This window comes from Myotis nattereri (assembly GCF_964212035.1).
Source record: "Myotis nattereri genome assembly, chromosome: 1".
Taxonomy (NCBI): Eukaryota; Metazoa; Chordata; class Mammalia; order Chiroptera; family Vespertilionidae; genus Myotis; species Myotis nattereri.
The window spans coordinates 63,332,389-63,356,159 of NC_138075.1; the positions used below are offsets into that span (position 1 = coordinate 63,332,389).

At 44.2% G+C, this 23,771-nt stretch overlaps 1 pseudogene across 1 annotated transcript; it reads left to right on the top strand.

Annotated features, from left to right (window-relative positions):
- Positions 1-20,901: 20,901 nt before the first annotated feature.
- LOC308525354 (DNA-directed RNA polymerases I, II, and III subunit RPABC4-like) lies at positions 20,902-21,078 on the top strand (annotated as a pseudogene). The gene has a single exon. The product of its transcript is annotated as a DNA-directed RNA polymerases I, II, and III subunit RPABC4-like (transcript).
- The last annotated feature ends 2,693 nt before the right edge of the window (positions 21,079-23,771 follow it).

A 23,771-nucleotide genomic window follows, 5' to 3' on the forward strand; every position in this document is an offset into this window, starting at 1 on the left:
ATCACCAAGTCTCATTGTGGTGAGAATGGTCTGATTGTCAAGTCCAGGAGATATTTTCACTCTGTAAACTTCTTGACTTCTGGGGACCATTCTCTGGTGTTCTTATCCCTTTGGCCTCTGTGACCCCCTCCCCCCTCCAATTTTCTACTTACCTCTCTGACTATTCCTCCCATCTGCAGGTGGCACCTCTCTCTTCCTCTGATCTTCAAATGATTGATTTCCTATATGAGGCTCTCTAATTTTTTTATTCTTTGACCTCTCTCTGGAAGAATTCCTATAAATTCAAATACATGTATTTGATTACTTTTTTATTTATTATTCATCCTCAAATCCACATTTCTAGGCCAGACCAATCTTCTGAGCTTTGATATCCAACTACCTCCTGGATATCTACACTAGTTCATCTTATAGGCAATTTAAAAGCCTTGCACCTCTTCTCCCCCTTTATCATTTCCTTTATTCCAGTGGCTCTCAACCTTCTGGCCCTTTAAATACAGTTCCTCATGTTGTGACCCAGCCATAAAATTATTTTCGTTGCTACTTCATAACTGTAATGTTGCTACTGTTATGAATCGTAATGTAACTATCTGAAATGCAGGATGGTCTTAGGCGACCCCTGTGAAAGGGTCATTCGACCGCCAAAGGGGTCGCGACCCACACGTTGAGAACCGCTGCTTTATTCCCATGCCAAGCCTGTTCTTTCATCTATTTTTCATATTTTGTCTTGGTGAACTGTCCACCATCCCCCACACCACCACAGCAGAAATCTCAGAATCATTCTAATCTCTTCCCTCATTATCTTCTTTCAGAAAATTAGTCACCAACTAGGTAGATCTCAATTTCTCTCTTCCTTTCCATCCTTCCTGACACTCACATTTGTTTGATTCTAATTAGAAATCATCCCCAGAGTGTTCTATCTGCTGTCATTCTCCTCCACCTTCAAACAACCTGCCACATCAGCTGGAAGACAGCGCTTCCTAAAATGCAATTCTAGTGACATCACTCTCCACTTAAACTATCTTTTCAGCCATCAGCCGACACCACCCCACTGTCCCTGACATGAAGTATGAACTCCCAAGCAGGGCACAGGTGGTCCCGACCTCATCTGCAGCACCCCCAGCCCCATGCTCCAACCAGGCAGGCTTGTGGCCGCCTCCCACTTGGTCAGTGCACCCGCTGTGCCCCTCGGCTCCTCTCTGCCTCACAACTTACCTTCTCCAAGCAAGCAATTCAAGCATGGCCTCCAGAAGGCTTTCTCTGTCCTGATCCTCCCCACAGTCTGAATTAGACACCCATGTTCTGTCACCCGTTCTACACAAAGGGGTTCCATTCTGTGTGAGGCTCCTCAGAGGTTCTCAGTGCTAGCTGCATGCTAACCCTCACCCAAGCACCTGAGTGCCCAGAACTCAATCACACTGATTCTGACTTCAGTGATTAAATTGGTGATTGATTGCTCTAGGAATCAATATGATTCTCATGTGCCTTGGGCTTCGTGATTCTCAAACTTAATTATAAGGATCAATCACCAGGGGATCTTTTAAAAATGAAGATTCTGATTCGGCTAAGGTCTGAGATTCTGCATTGTTAATAAGCTCCCAGATGATGTCAATGCTACTGGCCCATAGATCACACTCGGAGTAGCCAGTGGCTAAATAAACTGACACTGGCTGGCCCATCTGCAGCCAATAAAGTTGTAAATAGCCAGAGCAACTCCAAAAGGATTCCCCCTGTTACAGAAAACAGAGGTTGCTAAAACTCCTGACATAACCTGGTTCCAGAAATATTTATGAGTCTATGACAACTGCGAAACCATAGATTGTAGAAGCTATTGTCATCTAAAAGCATAAAGCCCAGAGAGGGAAAGTAACTTGCCCAGAATAATACAGAAAGTAAACAGCAGAACTGAGGTCCAAACTCAGGACACTTGATTCCTCAGTTGGTACACTGTTCAGTATATTCAGTGCCTGGGAGAGATGTTGAAGATTCCGCCACACTAGGAAAGTGGCAACCAAGAGGCACACAATCAAGATTTACAGGACCCAGCCAAGCCCCTTGGTAACAGAAATGGCTGGAGCAGTGTCTTCAAAAGAGATCCCAGCCAAAAGTTAAAGGTAGAAGGACAACGGGGAAGCTGGTCATTCAGTACAAGGTTGATGAATGTGTGTTGGTTTCCTAAATGAACCTCACCTTGCCCCAGGGTGGCAAATGACACTGAAAAAGTTGCACTGTGAAAATCTGGACTAATCTGATGTCTTTAAGCATTTTGAAGGCAGCAGGGATGTCTTATTCTTCTTAATTCCCCCAGCACCCAACACAATGCTTGATACCTTAAATTCACCGGATACCTATTGAACAAAGTCTAACCAGAGAAAGTGTTGGCTTTCTTTATATAATACTTTATCTATATTGTGGCAGCCACCTTCCTGTAGGGTGAGATGATAGCAGCTTGTTCCTGGGCTGCCCACTCTAGAGAGTTCCTCAAGTTTCTGGGTGGAAGTTCGATGCTGGTAGAAGTGTGATATAGTACATGAGTCCCCAGGCTCTTCACACATACAAATCCAAGATACAATGGTTATAGGCATAACCACAATAGTGTTTGTACTTGCTAGGGAATCAGGCAGAAGTCAACTGCATTCATTAAGTTGTGGGAGAAGGAGGGAGGAACTGAAGGGAGTGACCTCCCTGGTTCCGTGGCCAGCAGAATGTTTGCCAAAAACAGGGGAATGACTGAATGATAAGTCATATTGCTTAAAGGTCAAATGCCTGGGCTTTGAGGTCAGATAGATCAGAGTTCAAGTGTCATCTCTACCACTTACTCATCATTTTGGTCAAGTTATTTAACCTTACTAAGTTTCAGCTTCCTCATCTATAAAATGGAGAAAATAAGTAACTTCCTATGAGAACTACTGTAAGAATTAAATGAGATATGTGATTGTGTAAAGTACTTAACACAGTGTCTAGGATGCTGTAGATGTTAAATAACAACAGTTCAGCAATGGCACCAAAGGAGAAAGCATTCAATGCCAGTTTGGGCTGCATGACTAATGACAGAAACAAGGGTTGTGGCCACTGTCTATGTGTGGTATATGGGAACAAGGGCCCCTTCTCAAGATCCAACTCCCTCTCTCAGCCTGTGGGAATATGATGAAGGCATCTGTCAGTGGACTGACTGTGAGACCTTGGGAGCCTGGCCAGCTCCTTGGTGAAAGAGTGGCCAAAGAGAAACTGCTTCTAGATATGAGCCTGGACTGGAAACAACTGCAGAGGAACAGCTAGCATTCTGATCTCACAGCTTGCACACTCGCACATCCCCTGCTTGCCCTGCTTGCTTTGTTTCCCTTACTCTACATAGCACTGTGCTAGGAAGCCTGTGTTGCGGTAACTTTACTGGCTGGCCACCCCTGGTGTGCATGTAAGTCCTAATAAACCCACGTCTTTCACAACCAATCCTCCTGGTTATTTCTTTGAAATCAGCAAGAATATGCTAAGGTTTTCTCAGACTTCAGCTCTTTGCATAACAATCTATATGTAAGATTTCAATTTCTCGTGAGAGTATGCAAGGACTGGAAAAAGGGTCTTATTATTGTTTTTTTTTCTTTTCCCTTTTTAATAAATTATTTATTTTTCATTCTAATTGTCTCAATCATATTCTGTTTTTCCTCCATTATTGGGCATGAAAGTGGGTAGGTGATAAATTTACTAAGTAGTTTAGGGATGGCAAATTTTTTCCATCTCAAGTCAATGCTAATTGATTGGGGGCAACTGCCCGGTCCACTGTATTAAGAAGGATGTTGATGCCAAGTCCAAGCTTAGTGAAAAAGAGAGCTACAATTGATTAGTAATATCTTCAATGAGTGTTTTTCATGCCTCCTTTTAACTCAGATGGCAGTATGGTGAATAATAACAGCTAAGTAGGGTCACAATGGAACTGGGGGAATAGAAAGCAATGGTAATCTATAGGTAGAAAGAGACTGGTGAACACTCTTACACTGCCCTGAGACATCCTATATAATAAAAGCCTAATATACTAAGTGTCTGATCATCTGGTCATCCGTTCAACCAATCAAAGCGTAACATGCTAATGATATGCTAAGGCCGCTCAACTGCTCGCTACAACATACACTGACTACCAGGGGGCAGATGCTCTGACTGGTAGGTTAGCTTGCTGCTGGGGTCTGGCCAATCGGATTGAGCAAGATGGGCTGGATACACCCTGGAGCCCTCCCATGGTCCCTCCAGGCTGGCCAACCTCCTGGGTCCCTCCCCGCCCTGATTGTGCACCAGTGGGGTCCTTCGGCCTGGCCTGTGCCCTCTCACAATCTAGTACTCCTCAGGGGATGTCAGAGAGCCTGTTTTGGCCCAATCCCGCAGGCCAGGTCAAGGGACCCCACTGGTGCATGAATTCGTGCACCATGCCTCTAGTCTTTTCATATAATCACTGTGCCAATAGCCCATCCACATGCACTCTCCACCCTTCTCCACTGGCTCCCTGCCTGAAGGTTGATCTACATGCAGTATATAAATTGGGCTGTGAGCCCTCTGGCTCTGGTTGGTTTAGCTAGTGGAGACCCCCAACAGGAGATATAAGTGAGGAAAGAGTGACAGCAAGGTCATTATTTCCCTGAATATCCCCCTGCAGGGTTGCTTCACGTTGGTTATGTCCCTGATTAGAAGTCATTGATCCTCTCTAAGCAGTTGAGTCTATGATTCTCTCTTCTTCCAGGTTCCAAAAAACCATCCCTTCTTCCCATCCCTTTGGAACAAGAGGTGATAACAGCTCCAACACCACAAACTCTGGTGTACTGAACTATCTTTGTGGTTCTCCTCACCCACACTTTTAAAAATAGTCCCTTTATAAATGATCCTCATCAAATTATATTATTTTGAAAGTACCACCCATTTCCTGTGGGAACCTTGACTGAGATATTGGGCCTTTTTTGCTTCTCTGTTGGAAGTGAAGTAAGCATCCACAGACATGCATGGGGTAGAAGATGCTAGGTAGGATGTGTTTGAACATCTAGGAAGAAGGGTGTGTGTCTGGTGGCCAGAGATTATATTGACTAGAGATAATAATACAGATGCCCACCATACCCAATTCCCCATCTATCTTAAACTGTCCGCTATGATCTGGACCTTTCTCTCACAGCATTATCAATCTTAATTTGATCTGGTGAGACATGTCCTGGGCTGTTCTATTTTCCTCGCTGGAAAACTAAAACTCTAAAATTTGTCATCTGGACGCTGATGAGAAAGAGGTACAGACATGCAGAGGGTGGCTGAGTCAGGTTATCAGCAGAGAACAGTGTCCCTGTCCTTCCAATCACCTGTCTATCCCACCAAGCCTGCCCTTCCTGCAGCCAAGTCCTATAATTCTTCCTAGGTCTCTACGTTTCTGGTCTTTATTTTAAAAAAAGAAAAAAAATGAAGACAGCCCTGTTTACCACCCCTTCAGTGAAATAAGAACCTACATTTCATGATTAGAAGTGCAAAAAAAGTCAGGAGAGGACGAATGAGCCTGCACATGCAACTTCTCCACCCTCAAGGTAAAGGAGCTCGTCTTTGAATCTCATCCAGTGGTCTTGTGAATCATGCACTAGCCAATAACACATCCAAAGAAAAAAGGTAAAGCAGGATAAAAGCTAAACAGAAGAGAAGTTGTGAGAGAGCAATCAAAACACTATTTAGGGGAGCAAAAGGGAGAGGAACTAGGGTTAAGGAGGGCTGCCGGCCTCTGCCCTTGAGTGGAGAGAACAGTAAAGCTCACCAAACTCTATTTCAGCACAACTCTTTTTAAGCTGCTCCAACACTTTAATTCACTATCTTCAATTGCCTTTTCATCTCTCAAGGTCCATATCTTCTGTGGAGGCTTCCCTGACCTCAAGCCTTCCTGCTCCCAGTCAAAATTAACTGTTCCTTTCTCTACTCTTAATGCATACTAACCCTCTCCTTAGCACTTTCTATTTGTAAGATATGAACACGTTTGCCTCCCTCAAGTGCTTTGTGAGCTTGCTGATGGCAGGGATCTATCTTCCTGGTTTCTGAATAAAAGCAGTCCCTGGATCATAGTAGAAGAATGTTAAATGTTCTGAGCTTGACAATGACAGACTTTTGCTATCAATTGGAAATTGGACAGCCTCTCCCCCAACCCCTCAGCCCCAATCCCTCATCCCCTACCCCCACCGCATACTCACTTTTATTTGAAATAAAGTCAGTATTCTATTTTTAATTGATGAGAGAGAGAAAGAGAGAGAGAGAAACATCGACATGAGAGAGGAACATTAATTGGTTGCCTCCTGTACATGCCCCAACTGGGGATAGAACCCACAACCTACATAAGTGCCCTAATCAGTAATTGAACTGCCACCTCTCAGTGTACAGGAAGATGCTCCAACCAACTGAGCCACACCGGCCATGGCCATACTCACCTTTCCCAGGTATGGTGTTGGTGGAAAAGTAAGGGACTCTTCAATGCACATAGAGCTGACTTTCAACCTCTTAGCCTGGATTCCCATGAAAAGTGGAGCCTGATACAAGAGCTTCCTGAGAACAGAAGTGGGGTTGGAGGAGCTTAGAAAAGTAAAACAGGGAAGGAGAAAAAGTCAAAATAAGGTGTTATCAAACTAGTCCCTTCTTGGGCAACTGGGGTTCTCTCCCACTGGGGATACCCTGAAAAGCCATATAGAAAGTATTTCAAAATTGTCCCTCCCCCAAGGGAAAGAAAATGGGAGAATTTATTCCTTGTTAGGCAAATGGTGTCTGGTGCTCAACATGACAGATGCCATCGTCAGAAGTAAGTTGCTCTCAGTGACTACCAGGTCAGCCCGGAAGGCGTGGATTGTGTCACCTGAAAGGAAAGTACTTCCATAGATAAGTAGGCCCATTAAGTTGTTTACTGCTTTGGAACATACACCTCTTAACCAGCACATGCCACTTGGCTACAGGCCACCTGTATTCCTGGAGGCTGGATATATATCACCCCCCAGCTTTCAGGTGTGGAGATCCACAGCCTTGCTGTCATTCAGAACTCTGCTTCTGTCCATAAACTCCCTAATAAACTGGACTTGTTGGGCTCTTTCTTCGGTTTCTCCATCCTGTCCTCCTTTGGAGGTTGGTTCTAGTACACCCACTGGCCAAGGGTTACCTATGGGATCTTACCTTCCTCATACTTTTAGGTGTGTGGCTATGTCAGAATGAGCTAATTCTGCAGGCGTCCATGTGATGGTAGCAGAGATGTCCCAGGCCTGGCCTGTGCCCTCTCACAATCTGGGACCCCTCAGGGGACTGAAAGATGGTGAGAAATAGTGCAGTTGAGGTGAGGTGGGGTCAGGTACACCTGAGCACAGCTGACTGCCACAGCAACAACTAGAAGGAGAAAGGTGAGCAAAGAGGATGTGAGGCAGGGCCCAAGAAGTGTCAGATACACACTTTTTTGGGTCATTTTTATTGGCCCATTGAGAGTTTTATGTACCTTAGAGAGTAAATCTCACTAATTCTAGCATTAATCATCCTTAAATTGTTAGCAAAAACAAAGTGTTGGGGTATATAACTACAGTTTTCTCAAGCTTCCCCAAGCTATGGATACAGTCATAATATATATCCAAACTTCAATGGCTCTAACCCTCCGGCTTCTGACTAGCTCTAGCTTCCAGCTCTAGTCCTGGAACAACCTGCAAGCTCCTCCCAGCTGTATCTCCAAGCCTCACATATACTTAGAAATCAATCTGTCACATGTGGTCACCATGTGGCACCACCATGTTCTTCTCCAGACCCCCTTTTGGATGCAGGATGGTAAATGGGAACATGGGCCCTTCCCATGCTCCAACCCCCCTCCCACCCTGTGGGACATATAGTGCAGGCCATCTGTAAGTGGACCGTGAGACCCTGGGAACCGGCCCAGCAACTGGGTCTAAGAAAGGCCAAAGAGAACCTGCTCTAGACGTGAGCCTGACTGTAAACAGCTAGTGTTTTAATCTCACACCGTTTGCCCAGAGGCCCCTCATTCTCCACCTGCATGACCTGTTTTGTTTGTTTTCTGTTCTCTATAAAACCTTGTGCTGGGAATGTCTGGTTGGCGGCAAAACAACAGCATCAGCCGGCTGCCCCCGGTGCAGCTTGTCCACAGGCTGGATGGGACTTAGTGGGGCAGCTTCACCGGCTGGCCGCCACCAGTGCACACATATATCCTAATAGACCAATGTCTTTCACAGCCAGTCCTCTAGGTTATTTCTTTGGAATCCACAACAACATGCTCAGGTTTTCTGGGACCTCAACACTTTGCATAACATATGTCCTGCCTGCAGCTCCTCCCGATACCTCTGCTGCCCACGCCCCCCATGAGACTGCACTGACAGTGTTACATTCCTTGCTCTAACGTCCCCAATCCCTCCAGATGCCAAGACGACACATTTCTTTTTATCCTCCTATGCCAGAGCCACACTGTGGCTCATACAAAGGTGGGAAGATGCTCCTTTCTCCCCGGGCCACGTTTTGAGCCAGAAGAGTACAGTGCTGCCTCAGACCCAGCCGCTCAGTCACTGACGGGCTGCCCCAGCTTCCGCTGTAGTCCTAGGAATGATCCTCCGCTCTCTCCCCGCACTCCACCACCACCATACCTCACACACAATGGCCTACTCTCTCCTTCAGCCAAAAACATATGCCTGCAGGCAAATAAACTCAGAAACGCCAGCAGCTTTCAGCCCGTCTCAGCAGTACACTGAGCATGGCCAGGCAGGCCTAGACTCCGGCAGTGCCCACAGCCGTGGCACAGATCATAGCCTCACTATCACAGCAGTTATTTGAATCTTCTATATGCAGGTGATTCTGTGTACTGAGGCTCAGAACAGAACGGATGCAAACAGTTTGGCACCAAAAACCCCCAAGAGTTTTGTAGGGTTGTTAATCTTATGCTACAAAGTGAAATTCACCAGATAACCTAAATAGCATTTTATCCTGGCATTTTCTCACATCACTTCACAAAGAGAAACGAGGTGGGGTGGGTTTGTGGGGGTTTTTTTGCCCTGGCCAGTATGGCTCAGTTGGTTGAACACTGTCCCATGCACTAAAAGGTCACCGATTCGATTCCAGACTGGGACATGCCCGGGTTGCAGGCTCAATCCCCAGTAGGAGGCATACCAATGTTTTTCTCTCCCCCTCTCCCTTCCTCTCTCTCTAAAAAAATGAACAAAAACATTTTTTAAAATGAGAGAGAAATAGTTGGTTTGTTTTTTTGACAAAGGTACCTAACTCCAGGTGACCTACCCATCAATATCCATGTGGTATGAGTGACCCTAGGGCACAAAAAGTGTCCCTGGATATATTTTTACATGACAAGTTTCCTAAGAGTAAACTTTAAGGACATGAAACATCAGTCCCTACTTGTAGCTATAGAAAAAAAAAAAATATATATATATATATATATAGCCTATATGATAAAAGCCTAATCAGCTCCCCCACCCCAACTAGAGGCAGGGCCCACCAGCCAATCTCCTGTAGCCCCTTCCCCAAGCTGACCCAGCCCTGATCAGGCCCCGATTGGGGTGGGCCAGCCAACCAACCTCCCACTGTCTCCTCCTCCCAACAGTCCCGTCCCCAATCCTCCCCAACTGGGGCCGGGCCGGCCAGACCCCACCCGTGCATGAATTCGTGCACTGGGCCTCCAGTATATCCTATATAATAATAGGGTAATATGCAAATTGACCCTAACAGCAGAAAGACTGGGAATGACTGGTCACTATGACACACACTGACCACCAAGGGGCAGACGCTCAATGCAGGAGCTGCCTTCTGGTGGTCAGTGCGCTCCCACATGGGGGAGCTCTGCTCAGCCACAAGCCAGGCTGATGGCTGCCAGTACAGCGGTGGTGGTGGGAGCCTCTCCCGCTTCCTCAGCAGCGCTAAGGATATCCGACTGCAGCTTAGGCCTGCTCCCCGCTGGCAAGTGGACATCCCCCGAGGGCTTCCGGGCTGCCAGAGGGATGTCTGACTGCCAGCTTAGGCCCAATCCCCGGGGAGCAGGCCTAAGCCAGCAGGTGTTCATTCCCCGAGGGGTCCCAGACTGCGAGAGGGCACAGGCCGGGCTGAGGGACTTCCCCGAGTGCACAAATTTTTGTGCACTGAGCCTCTAGTATATATATAAAAGCCTAAGCAACTGTTATGACCAAACAACTGGAACAACCAGTCACTATAATGCACACTGATCACCAGGGGGCAGACGCTCAATGCAGGAGCTTACCCCTGGTGGTCAGTGCACTCCCACAGCCAACCTCCCATGGTCCCTCTTTCCAGCCGGCCCCCCGACTGGCCCCGATTGCTGGCGAGGCTGAGGGACCCCACTGTGCATAAATTTGTGCACCAGGCTATATATATATATTCACAATGTGCTACACTTGTCTAGCTAGTTGAAGAACAATGGCTGATGAAAGCCAAGAGCAAAGAAAATGGCAATAAAATAAGGTGGCATGTTGACAGCTGAGATCTGAGTGACATCTGAGGGTGGTTCTGTGGCTCCAGGATTAGATTGTTCTCACTTCAAAGGAGCCATCCCTGAACTCTGTCAATCAGCAATGCAGTCATACACACATGCAACTCTCTCCCCCATTCACTCCTCAAAAAGAAAAAATCCTTAAAGATGATGTGAAGAAAACAATGTATAGGTCATATGCGTTTTCGTGAAAGGCAGCATTTTTCTCCCTAACTTACAAACTGAGCTTGAATTTTTATCCAACCTTTACTGTGCCTCGCTTTCACACCAAGAATTCCATTTATTGTTCTCCTCAGACTTCAAATAAAAAAGTAACATCAAAGTCTAACAGAAAATGAAAGCTCCGGTCAGACATTATTTTGTTTTCCTCTCCCAAGTAAATATTTGCACTTGCTGGAGGGGCTTATGCTGATGTGTCTGCAAACTGAACATGTATTTTTTATGAGAAGATGCGTAACCAGGAACAAAAAGACACAAACCAAAGTTCCCCTGTGCTCTCTGCCAAGTGACCTTTGTCCACTGTGCAGATGACCCGTTCAGAGGAAGATGACTTAGTCTCCATGGAAGCTCGGTCTGGGGGCCCTGCTTTGGCAGATTGACAGATGTGCTAAATGATGTTGGAACTACATGTCATAGATTTGAGATGATGACTATTGTCCATCGAGGACTGAAGAGCCCATGTAGTGAGAGAAGGTTTATTTTGGTTATCTTCTTAAACTTCATTCCAGAGTAAAAAGGCATGGACTCTTCTTATCAGAAGCTGGCCTTTTGTTTGCTGGGGGAGGTGGTAAGTACCAAACTCATTTCACTAATTAGAAGCCACAAGCCCAGAATAACCACTGCCACTTTTTCTAGACTGAAACAGCCATGCCCAATAATTGCTGGACACAACTCTACCCCAATTTAAAGCTAAGAATAAATGAAATGTTCAGGGTTTTGTGTGTGTGTGTTTTTTAATGTCATAATAGCACATTAGGGTAGAATTAGCCTGAAAGGAATTTAGAGTTTGACTCTGTCCTCCTCCAGATACTCATTTACTGATATGCTTGATGTTTTGTTTTGTTTTGTTTGTGTAAAAGAGGAGAGTGAGGTTAGTGTGCAGATGCCCAGGAGAGAGGAAAGCAATGGAAAGAATGCAGGTGCCAAGCCCCAAGGAAACGGAATAGATGAGCAACAACAAACGTGGACCTGAGCACAACTGATGAGGGCCCAAGGGTTTCCAAAAAGACTGGGGAAGCCTTTGAAGAGTGACTGAGTGCTCATATGGGAAAGTAGAGTATAACATTTGGGAACTGTATATTTTTAAATATTACCATTTTTGTTCCCAAAGACTGAAAGCTAGGGAACACAGATTACACTAAATTCCTGGCTTTAAAAAGCATTTCCTTTGTCATAGTACACTACGACAAAAGTCACAGCCCACCTTTTCCCTTTTAATTTTCTTTGTATTGAGAGAGAGGAAGGGAGAGGGATAGAAAGAAACATCAATGAGAAAGTTATTCGACTGGCTGCCTCCTGCATTCCCCCTACTGGGGATCAAGCCCACAACCTGGGCATGTACCCTGACCAGGAATCGAACCAGTGACCTGTTGGTTCCTGGGCCAACACTCAACCACAGAGCCACACTGCCCAGGCCTACCATTTTCATTTTAGAGCAAAGTTGGTGTGTTTGCTCAATAGTTAATATCCCTGATCAAATGACTTGATGCTCTTTGCAGAAAACAGCAGTTATGAGACCATTGGTTAGAGAAGTAGAAAGGGAACAGGAGGAGAAAATAAGTGAGATAGATATTTTACACTTCATGAAAATACATAATAGCATTTCATGTTTATCTCCCCCAGAATACTATCCCCGAAATGCAGCATCAGTCTTGGAGACAAGCTCCATTTCTGAACTGAACAGACCAATTTAGGCAAGTATATGTAATGGTTCCAAAAGACATTTCAGGAACTGTGGTCTAAAGTTTATTCAGAGCTAAGGGAGACTGCCCGTAATGCAGTCCCATCACATCCACCAGTTGTCTGAGGTCCAGACCAGCAGCCTCAGCCTCAGCTGGGAATCTATTAGAAACACAGTCACAACCCCACCAAAGACCTACAAAATTTACAAGATCCCAGGTGATTCACATGCACATTAAAATCCACACCCAGCTCAGTTGAACAGTCCTTATCCCTTGAAGGTACGGGGAGAGCCTGTAAAGGAGGACTAAGAAGAAAAAGGAATTCTGAGAATAGTGAAAGTGATATCTCAACCCTTCCTTTCTTGCTTCTCCCATTGAGAAAGAAGTTTCCCAAAGTGAAAAAGACCATATTTTGTGTAATAAAGAAAGGGAGCAAAGAAAGGGAGCCTTGGTCTGTGTGGCTCAGTGGTTGCAGTGTCAGCCCTTACACTGAGAGTCATGGGTTCAAATCCTGGTCAAGGGCACATACCTGGGTTGGGGGTTTGATCCCCAGCCCTGGTTGGCATGTGTGGGAGGCAACCAATAAATGTGTCTCTCTCACATCAATGTTTCTCTCTCTCCCCCTCTCTCTCCCTCCCTTCCACTCTCTCTATGAAAATCAATGAGAAAATATATCTGTGGGTGAGAATTATTTTAAAAAAGAAAGGAAAGTAGTAAACATATGTCTGTTTACTTTATAAGAAGCAGCACAAAGCAAATAAAACAGAAAACAAGTGGTTACTTGTTTCCTTTCCAGACAAGGAAATAGAGGTTACTTACAAGGTGTAAGGGAAGAAAACAAAATAGAAAGGTTACACAAGGAAGTGACACCTCTCTAAGTGTACTTTTTTGCTATGATTTTGATTTATAGAAGTCTGTTAATATTCTGCACATCCAAAAAATCAAATGAAATCAACAATGCTGAGAAGAGGAAAGAAAAAAAAAATCCTAAAACCTAAAAGCAAACTAAAACAAATGAAACAATTGTATTTCAAGTGGAATTCTATAATCATCATTAAGGAGAAAAAAATAAAAATAATAAAACAAGGAACTCATCCAAGTCCCTTGTGAGCATAGTATTTGATTGTATGCCCCCAATCTTGGATAAGATTGAGAGATGAATAGAGCTGCAAATGCATCCTGAACTCTTAATATGTTTGTCTATTGTACATATTTTGGGAAAACAATTCTGAAACTATTTTAAATGTATTATAGGCTTGAATGAATGAGTAAATGTATGGATGTTGGTGGGAGCCAAGGACCAGTGCCTGCTTGAGACAATCACCAACAGCCACAGAGTAAGGACAGTTCCCCGAGCCTAGCACCAGTTGTGATTTACATGGGAATCAAGATACATGATAACAGGCAGGCAGAGGGAGTTCCAAGTAGATACACAGAGGAGAAGGCAGTTGAAGGTGGACGCGGGGATTGGAGTAATGCAGCCAGGGAAACGCCTGCTGCCACACCAGCTGGAGGAGACAAAGAACAGTTTCTCCCCTAGGGCTTCCCAAGGGATTATGGCTCTGACCACACCTTGATTTCTGACATCCAGCTTCCAGAACTGTGAGAATTTTGTGTTCTGTTAGGCCACGAGATTTGGGGTGATTTGTAACAGCAACCCTACAACACTTGCAAAGTAGATATATTATTATCTTTACTTGCCAGGCAAGGAAATAGAGGCATGAAGAGTTAAAATAATGTATTCATGGTCCAGAACTAGTAAATAGAGGAGACAGTATGTTAACCCAGGAAATGTAATGCTAAAGACAGCTCTAATAACCTTTCTTTCAGACTCTTTCTACTATGTAGTCATTAAAGAAGATAACTATGTAGAGAGCAGATATCTTTCCATATCAAGACATGATTGTGTAGGAAAGCAAATTATAGAACTAACGTAGGGATAGTTTGGTAAGTGAACATGGAACATCAATCACTTCAGTAAAAGTTCATAGAAATGTCAGGTAACGAACCAAAAGAAATAAAAACCTATCTGAGCCTAAAAGAGAAGAAAATCCCCAACTGCCAGAAATGAAGAAGAAATATCAAACCAAAGTGATAAGCTTGTGAGCAAGGGCTGGGGTTTAACATTCACACAGAAGCAAGAAGCTTAGTCTCAGAATGCACAAGCTAGGGGAGTATGAATTGAATCTTCCTTCTTCCCACCCACCCCCCGCCCCGCAATAGAGGCAGGATTCTTTTTTTAAAAATAGATTTTATTGATTTTTTACAAAGAGAAAGGGAGAGGGATAGAGAGTTAGAAACATCAATGAGAGAGAGAGAAACATCGATTCAGCTGCCTCCTGCACATCCCCTACTGGGGACGTGCCCACAACCAAGGTACATGCCCTTGACCGGAATCGAACCTGGGACCCTTCACTCCACAGGCCGATGCTCTATCCACTGAGCCAAACCAGTCAGGGCAGAGCCAGGATTCTTGAAGGGCTATCCCTCGGTAAAGTGGGACTATACATGAGTTCCACTCATCAACTCAAGGAAGGTATAAGGAAGCTAGTCTGTGCCCTATATCTGGGGGAAAGGTCTCCCATTAAAATATAAAGCCAACGCCTGTTCCATACATGTACAAGAATTCAACCTATCCACATGGTGCAGGAATCTCCAGCCAAGAAATTAATGCAAAACGGACCCCAAATAAGTGAAACCCCTGGGCTTCCAACAAAAGCAAACACAAAATGGATTTGAAACAAGCCTTCTAAAACCCCAAAATACACGGAACATTCTAAGACCCAAAAACACACATATGAATAAATGTATTCTGGCTGAAAATGAGCTCACAATAAAAACTTACAAAACACAGCAGAAAAGGAGTCACCATGAGTATGATTCAGCAGTCATTTGCCCACAGGCGGTGCCTGATGAGAACATAGGTGTGAGGGAATCATCCAAAATGCAGTGAGAGACAGAAATGGAAAATGTGGGAGAGAGGTTAAGAGTGAGATTAAAAATACGCCTATTGGAATTCCAGAAGGAGAGAAATTAGAGAATGAGGTAGAAACAATAAACAAAATAGAATGCCTGGGAAATTTTAAGAATTGATGGAAGATATGGGTATCAGTCAGGGTCCTGGCAGAAAAGAGACAGCATTCTGAAACTATATCATTGAGAAAAGTTTAATAAAGTGACTATTTACAAAGGTGATAATGGGGTTCAGGGAAATTAACAAGAGGTAGAGAAATACCTACCTAGTAAGAGCAAGGAGTCTGAAAGGATAAGGAGAGGGAGAAGTTACCATAACTCAGAGAGAGAGCTGTGAAGGTGGTTGCTCAGAACAGTAACCGTGCCTCCAGTGGAGGAATGCAGCCAACCCTTGGTAAATTAGAAGAGATGGAGCCTCAGCATGAACACCTGGACCTCACTCTACTCAGCCCTTGGAGCTTCCTCTAATGCCTCCCATTGATGAAACTCTACTGGAAGCTGAAGGGCAAGGGAAGAGGCAAACCACCCATTAGCCTTCCCAGTGCAGTGTTCTCAGGTAAAGGAGTAGTAGCAGCTCCCCTCTGTAGTCCCAGGGTACTTTAGCCGTTTTCCTAACCCTGCCCCACCTTTGTCAATAGTTCCTAGGCCTGTAAATAGGCAGCACTGCTTCTTGCCAGAAGCTGACAGCCTTTACTGACAGGAGAGGGTGTGTGTGAGTTAGGAGTGGAAAGGAGAGCGGGGCAGAAAAAGACAAAGACAGAGGCAGACTAGAAGTAAATATACAAAAGGATACTATTTTAGTGATTTGGGTTGTTTTTGTTTTGTTTTTACTAACTGTATTTTCTAATTCTTCTACAGTGAACATGAAGTACAATGATGCAAAAAATCAATTTTTAATAATGCTGAGAGTCTATAAAAAATATGGATTCTTTATCAACTCATTCCCCACTAGACTGACTGACATCATCCTTAACCCAGACTCCCTGCCAGATATTAGAGCTAGAGACACAAATCAATGATGTAGCTGGATAAAAAAAGAAGAAAGGGGGAAATTAAAACCAGGTGTTGAACAATGAATGGTGTCTAAACAGTGAATTTTTATCTATAGGGTTACACAGGGTGGGGCAAAAGTAGCTTTACAGTTGTGAGTACCTGAAACACAGTTTATCCTTGTATTATTATTTATTAATTATTGTATTATTTTCCATAAGAACGATTGTACATCTACTTTTGCTCCACTCTGTATGTAGCCTTGGTTAAGCTCAGTAAAACATAACCTCCCAAGTAGAGCATGGCAGGTTGCAGAGCTGATATCGAGGCCTGTGAAAAACAATAAGAAGTCCTGCAAAACCTAAGTTTTGTATCTCAGTTTTCATATATGTAGAAATAAATTTTGTATTTCAAAAGACAGCAGTGATATTGCACCTCAGATGGTCTATAATGCTACAAGAAAAAGAAAGCTAAGCCTGCACCTTGGCCAAAATCAGAGCTTGGAGTTATATGCATTAATGCTTGCTATTTTATTTATCTACCCACATAGCTCATCCTTGATTGGAACTCAAATATTCACAAGCTGAGGCTTGGGGTGAAAATATGGCTTTTGGTGGATTAGCAGGAAGGTCCCTGTTTCATCTACTTCTGAATGTTGCTACCTACATGGAGTGAGACATATTCCTTGTCCAACTTCAGAACAGTCCGCTGGCTTGGATTCAGAGGAAAGAGTGCCATCTACTGCACTGCTATTCAAATCTAACAGTGCACTGCGTGCTTTCTCCCCCGAAGGCTTTCTACTTAATTTTTCCAGCTCAGACTAGTTTGTGAGACTTCACAGGATTTCAGCTGGGGGTTGGAGAAAAGGGAACCTATGGCCACAGACTAACACTTAACTACATTAAAAATCCCACGTCTTTGAGGAAAACTCTTTGTTATTAACATGGTAATGCTATTAAGCAAAGATAATGATTGATGGAAGTCGTTTTACTAGGCAGTCTAATACAAGTGTCAGTTTCATGTAGTTTATATGAGAAATGACATCATCAGCCCAATTTTCTGGTGAGGAGTACAGAGGATCTAAAAGTAGTAGAGACAGCTATAAGCCTTTTGGTCCTTAACAGGAGCCGCTACTTCCTGTCACCCCCACCTACACCCCTAGAGAGAATACCCAAGTACTACTTTCATCTTTTATCTGAAATGGAAACTCATGTTCAAGTGAAGAGATAGGAGGAGGCATCGCAACTATACCCATCATGATCCCATATTCTGCAAAAAGTTCAAGCAGGGCAGAGTAACAGGCTTAATCTTAGAGAGTAGGCAAGCAATGCGCCTTGGTGGGTCAAGCAGGATCACAGAAGGTTCCAACTGTTGACGGAATGCTTCACAAGGGACCAGCAGTCAGTTTCCTATGAGACGAAATACAAATGTAGCTGTCTTTGGGCTGTGACTGAAATCCTGATTGGCATGCAAATGCACCTGTCACCTCTAAAATTCTATGGCAACTTACATCCACATCCTATATAATAAAAGGCTAATATGCAAATTGTCCCCTCAACCGGGAGTTCGAGCAGGAGTTCAACAGAGTTCAACCAGGGGGTGGGGCCGGCCAATTGCCCGCGGCCCCTTCCCCAGCCAACCCCACCCCCAATCGCCCCCCACCCAGATTGGGGGTGGGGCTGGCCCGCCAACCACCTGTGATCCCTCTCCCCCACAGCCAGCCCCACCCCGATTGGACTCCCCACCCCGATCGGGGGCAGGGCCATCTGGCCAACTGCCTGCAGCCCTTCCCCCCCAGCCAGCCTGGCCCAATCGATTGGGGCAGGCTGGCCAGACCCCACCCATGCACAAATTCATGCACTGGGCCTCTAGTTAAACTATAAAACCAGAGTCCCATGCAATGCAGTCAAAATCACAATGAGATGTCACCTCACACCTATTAAGATGACTATTATAAAAAAAAAAAAAAAGACAAGAAATAACCAATGCTGTCAAGAATGTGGAGAAAGAAAAACCCTTGTGCATTATTGGTGGCAATGTAAATTTGTACAGCCATTGTGGAGTTTCCTCAAATAAGTAAATAAATAAATAAATAAATAAATAAATAAATCTACCATATGATTTGGCAATCCCACTTATGGATATGTAATTTAAAGGAAATGAAGTCACTATCTCAAAGAGATACCTGCACTCCCATGTTCATTGCAGCATTAGTCACAATAGCCAAGATATGGAAACAACTTAAGTATCCATCAGTGAGTGAATGGATTTTTAAAGTGTGATATATATATATATATATATATACACAATGAAATATTATTCAGCCTTAAAAAATAAGAAAATCCTGCCATTTATGACAACATAAAATGAACCTGGAGGACTTTATGTTAAGTGAAGTCAGACAGAAAAAAGACAAATATATCACTTACATGTAGACTCTTGAAAAAAGTCAAACTCATAGAAATAAAAAGTAGAACAATGATTGCCAGAGTGGGGGTGGGAAGGGGAATGAGGTAGTTTGTTCAAAGAGTACAAACTTATCCCATATAATAAAGGGTAATATGCAAATTGACCCTAACAGCAAAATGACTGGGACCAACCAGTCACTACATCATGCACTGACCACTAGGGGGCAGACGCTCAACACAGGAGCTGCCCCCTGCTGGTCAGAGCACTCCCACAGGGGGAGCTCCACTCAGCCACAAGCTGGGCTGATGGCTGCAAGTGCAACGGCAGTGGCGGGAGCCTCTCCAGTCTCCTCCACAGTGCTAAGGATATCCAACTGTGGCTTAGGCCCGCTCCCCGCAGAAGCGGACCTAAGCCACCAGTCAGACATCCCCTGAGGGCTCCCAGGCTGCCAGAGGGATATCTGACTGCCAGCTTAGGCCTGATCCCCTGGGGAGCAGGCCTAAACCGGCAGGTGGATATCCCCCAAGGGCTCCCGGACTGCGAGAGGGGGCAGGCTGGTCTGAGAGACCCCCCTGAGTGCATGAATTTTCATGCACTGGGCCTCTAGTCCTATATAATAAAGCGGTAATATGCAAATTAGCCCTCACAAGATGGCTGCCTACAACCAGGCCGGCAGGGGGGGTTAGTAAGGGACGACCAAACAACTGAACAGAAGGCTGGGTGGGGCGACCAGGCTGGCAGGGGGGGCAGTAAGGGGTAACCAAGTTGGCAGGGGGAGGCAGTTAGGAGTTACCAGGCTGGCAGGGAGGGGGCATTTGGGGGCAACCTGGCCAGCAGGGAGGGCAGTTAGGGGCAATCAGGCAGGCAGGCAGGTGAGTGATTAGGAGCCAGCAGTCCAGGATTCTGAGAGGGATGTCCGACTGCCTAAACCGGCAGTCGGACATCCCCTGAGGGGTCCCGGATTGGAGAGGGTGCAGGCTGGGGTGAGGGGAACCCCCCCATGCATGAATTTTGTGCACTGGGCCTCTAGTCTATATATATATAAGCCTAAGAACCGAATGATCGGTCGACCAAACGACCGGTCACTATGGCACACACTGACCACCCGGGGGCACATGCTCAACACAGGAGCTGCCCCAGGTGGTCAGTGTGCTCTCACAGCCAATCTCCCACAGCTGGCCAACCTCCAGCAGCCCCTCCCCTCGGCCTCCAACCTCCCTCGGCCCCCATGGGCCTGATCACCAGCCAGGCCAAGGGACCCCACCCGTGCATGAATTGGTGCACTGGGCCTCTAGTAAATTAATAAGTTCTGAGGATCCAATGTATAGTGTGGTTACTATAGTTAAAAACATTGTGTTGTATATGTACTTCACATTGGCTAAGAAACTAGATCTTAAACATTCTCACACACACAAAGAGGTAACAATGGAGGTAATAGATGTGTTAACTTGATGGTGGGAATATTTTCACAATGAATGCACATACATCAAATCATCACATTGTACACTTTAAATATATATATAATTTCATTTGTCATTTACACCTTAGTAAAACTGGTGGTAAAAAAAAAAAAAAAAAAAGAAAAGAAAAAACAGAGTCGCAGCGTTTCTTACTCCTTCATGAATTCCTACCCATCACCCACTCAAAAGGCTGGAGGAGTTTCTTCTTCAGCAACTGTGCCCCTGAGTCTGTACCATTTTACTGTCTGTGTTACATTTCTCATCAGATCATCTTTATCACAGAACTGAAAACTCAGGGTTTGGGGAAAAATATCTCAGTGCCTCCACAAAGAAAGTTAACATATATAGTAAGTAACTATATGATTGCCACATTCCACACCTTTTATTGCTTTGCATTTCATTCTTTCTGCCCAGTTAAGAGTCACCTCACCACTCACACTTTCACCCTTTCATTTGTTGATTTTTCCAGCCATCTGTGTTGGATTCTACCATCTGGCTATGTTAGAGTGCAATAACCTAGTAGCTAGGTTTATGGATTTCCAAGAGAGTGGAGTACTCTATTATTCCAGCAAAGTTTTAGTACTACAAATTGGCAGTATGTTGTAACTTTTTAAACTCATCTTAGGGAGCTTTACTTAAGATTAGACGTTGAGCAGGGTGAAGAGTTTGTCATTGCTACAGACTAACAATGGACACCCAGAGCATGTCCAACCCCCAAAGCAACAGCCAATGATATATATCTGTGGAACATGTCACGCAGAAAATGAAATAAAATCCAGGAATCCAATCAGATGCAGAGAATGTGGATACAGAATAATGTACAAAAAAAAGGACTAAGAGATTGGTAGTTTTTGATGCTCAATGAAATATGGAATTCAGAAGAATATCTTTGTTCCAATTTGGACTTGCTGTTAATATTGTATAGCTTTTGATTAGTGTACTTATCTTTATGAATACAACTACACACACACAATTTCATTTTAAAAATCATATTGTATTTAGGTATCTATTAACAGTTTATATAAAGAAATTATTCTTGTTCAATTACATGATTTGTAATTTAATTTTATTGTATATATCATCTGACATGATAAAGGTGAAAAGTGCTTCCCTATGCCTGGCTGGCTTGGCTCAGTGGTTGAATGTTCACCTGTGAACCAGGAGGTTGCAGTTTGATTCTGGTCAGGGCATATGCCTGGGTTGCAGGCTAGATCCCCAGTGTGGGCGTGTAGTAGGCAGCAAATCAATCAATGATTCTCTCTCATCATTGATGTCTCTCTCTCTCTCTCTCTCTCTCTCTCTCTCTCTCTCTCTCTCTCTCCCTCTCTCTCCCCCCCACTTCCTCTCTGAAATCAATAAAAATACATTTTTTAAAGTGCTTCCCCAAACCATACTTTTATCAAAACCTAGACTCATTGGGGCCTTTGTTAAACTAAAGTTTTCTAGGGCTCTTTATAGGTCTGATTAAGTTTGTCCCTTGGAAACCATTGTTTTATATTAACTGTTTGTAAAGTCTTCAGCATCATTTTGTATGGAAGGTGCCAGTGAACGTACTGTCAGTGTGCATACATCACTTGTAGTTACATTTTTCATTTGTTACTTGAAGTAGGCCTTTCTGTATTTGTATATAAAGCTTGACTATTTTTTAAATCTTGAGTGAGGGAAAAGAAACTAATGGTTGCTTCCTGTAAGGAAAAACCAACCCACATAAGATGAAGACTATTCAGGCACATGCAGTTCCAGGCATAATCATTCATTAAAGTAAAAAAATCTGCTTTTAAGATTTAAAAAAAAAAAAAAAGATTAGGCTTTGAAGAGTCTATCACACACACTCTAAATCCCCAGCTTGGCCCAGTACTGCCAACCACCTTCCCATTCCACACCAGGACCATTGAGAAAGAATCACTCACACACTTTTGTTGGGTGGGAGGCATAAAATTAAACGCCTTCCATGGTGCTTTGCAGTCCTTCTATGTGCCCCTCTTGTTCCTCATAACTAGCAATTTCTAAACTTTATCTTCCTTTCTAAGTCCCCAGACTCACCAACTCCCCTCCTTCCACATGGAGAGGAAAATAGGGGCATGAGAAATGAACTCCTTTCATTTCCTGGCCCCCATCACCTTTTTGTCTCCACTCTTCATCACACCTGTCACTGTCAGATATCCCTCTTCTTGTCCATCTTTCCACCTGAGCTTCCATCCCAACCTTTCCACTTTCTCAGAGACCTAACCTTGTCAGAGAGAGAGAGAAAGACAGAGACAGAAGGGTGGGGGGTAAATAAAATACAAAGAGAAAGGGAAGAAGGGAAAGGAAGAAACAGGAAAAGGGAGGGGAGGGGAGGAGAGGGGAAGAAAGGGAAGTAGAGGGAAGGGAAGGGAAGGGAAGGGAAGGGAAGGGAAGGGAAGGGAAGGGTAACTCCCCTCAGACAACATACCTCTGATTTTTTCATTCAAACTCTTTTCTCCCACACAAGCCACCCATAAGAGTGTACTCTCTACTTGTGTCTCCATTTCCTTGCCATCAACTCAGTGCAATCTGGATTCAGCCTCCACCACATCACTGAACCCTAATTGTATGTTCAGTGCATCACATGGTGCCTTGCATATGGTGAAATCACAATAATAAACTTCAGCCAACCTCCCCCTCAGTTGGTAAACTAGATGGGACCTCTCCAATTCTTCCTTCACTTGACTTTCTTCATCAGTGATGCCTTCTTCTCTGAAATCATTACCATTGGCTTCAGGTTACTTCTCTCTCCTGGAGTTTTTCTGCCTCTGACTACTCTTTATTTTCCTTTTTAGGCTCCTATCCACCTCTGCCTTAAATTAGGACTACTTCTAGTCTTCATCTTTTGGCTGTATACTCTATCAACTCCCATAAAAGCAACTACTATCTATCTATATGATCATAAGTGGGAATGTGGTGTAGTGATGGCTAACCCATCCAAACTTGTGTCCCAGAGGTCTACCATTTTCATTCATTTGACAAATACATAATGAGTTCCCACTATGTGCCAGTTCTATAGTCTTCCCCACTGGCCATCTCTATTGGAATGATCTACAGGCATGTCCAAACCTGAAAGTATCCTCGTAAACTAACTCTCTCTCTCTCTCTCTCTCTCTCTCTCTCTCTCTCTCTCTCTCTCTCTCTCTCTCTCATTATTCCTCCTTCTCTATTGCCCATTTAAGGAAATCACTCCACCCACCCACCTATCAAGTCATAAACTACCAAGTGAAAACTTAATAATAATCTTTAAATTGCTTCTCATCCACTCCCAAATTTAAATAGCTACAATGTCCTATGGTTTCTACCTCCTAAATTCTCTAGAATCACTCTCTTCCTCTCCAGTCCATTGGCCCTGCCCCAGTTCCTGCTTCATCCTTTCTCATCTGAATTATTGCAACAGACTCTTCACTGGTCTCCAATTTCAGTCTCAGTCCCTGTCAAGCCATTCTGCACACTGTTCTCTTCAAACACAATCTAATAAGAGCATTTCTGTCTACAAAATATTCAGTGGATTTCACTGCCCCAGGTTAAAATTCAAACCCATTAAAGTAT